This window comes from Charadrius vociferus, unplaced genomic scaffold, assembly GCF_000708025.1.
Source record: "Charadrius vociferus isolate BGI_N301 unplaced genomic scaffold, ASM70802v2 scaffold311, whole genome shotgun sequence".
NCBI lineage: Eukaryota > Metazoa > Chordata > Aves > Charadriiformes > Charadriidae > Charadrius > Charadrius vociferus.
Genome location: NW_009646965.1, coordinates 34,374 through 35,737, shown reverse-complemented (window position 1 = coordinate 35,737; position 1,364 = coordinate 34,374).

Below are 1,364 nucleotides of genomic sequence, written 5' to 3'. Positions count from 1 at the left end.
TTCCCGGGGCAAATTGCCCCAGCCATTGATGCTCTCTACAGGAGCCTGGCATGGGGTGAGTGGCCCAGTCTGGCCATATGGCCGGACTGGGCCACTCACCCCATGCCAGGCTCCTGCAGACACAGTGCCATGGTGTGCATAGCTCCCAGAGAGCATGGGCACGTTGCAAAACAGGTTCCTCTGTTTGCGGTGAGGCTGCGTGGGCGTCTTTACTAACTTTCCTCCCTTGCCTTCTTTCAGGATGCTCTGGACTTGAGCGAGTTGCCTTCTCCCCATCGGGGCGAGGAGCTGGCGTCCTACCTTGCCAGCGCATCCTGATAAAAGCCGGCAGTCCCCGTGTTCAAAGGCGAGAGCGTTCAAATCGGAGCCGGTTGGTGAAGACGATTGAGTCTTCCCCAGCGGCTTCATCTTGAAAGAATTTTGATTTCTCCCCCCCACTTTCTGGCTCAGCCGTCGCTGCCGCGTGGGTCTGCCGCTCAGCAGCGCGAGACAGGCTCTCTGGGCCTCTTAGAGGGGGGAGTTCAAACGTTTTCGCTGGCCTCAGACCGTGTACGCCGCATTCCTGAGCCCCTGCGCGGGGAGGAAGAGGTCCCCAGCTCCAGATGGGTCCTCGCCAGGTCTTCAAACACCCAGCAAACTGCTGGGGACTCTGCAGACGTGCTGGCAGGGAACCCCTGTTCTTTGCAGCTTGGGGTATCAAGGCAGGGAGGAGGCAGCCGAATGATGCTCACAGCCTCATCCAAGGAGTGAGGCGCTCTTTCTGCTCTGGGATCCCACTCTGCCATGGAAATCCTGCTTTTATGTGGGTTTGACCATGCCCTGCTGCACTTGCTGAGCATAGCGAGGCTCCAGCTGCGTCCCTTGCCTTTACCCAGCTAAAGGTAAGGAGAGGACAACTCCCCAGCGCTGCAGACAGTGATAAAGCAAGCCTTAGGGTGACTTCCCCAAGCTGGCGAAATTGGGAGCCAATTTCCCGTTGACTAATGGGACCGGGCTCTCACTGTGGCGCGCTGGATTGAGGTGGCTTTGACTCACTGTTCGGCCAGCCCTGACGCTGTTCACGTCCCTCCAAAGCACCTGCAAACCTGAACTGAGCCAGGAAACCACCAGTGCTGCCTCTGAGCCCACCTCTGGCACCATGTGCCGGAGGGAGAGAGCAGCTGGTGACTCTTGAACTGCTGAAACCCGGTGCTTGCCCATCTCCTCAGCCCTGGACACTAGCACATGCCCTTTCGGGGAGGGGGGGGGACACACACAACGCTTAGCGTGCGCCAGTGTTTGTTGGAAAAAGGAGGCATGTTCAGTGCCAGGCCGCCACAAGATCTCTGCAGCAGTTTTAAGGGCAGAGAGGTGGTTTCTGCATC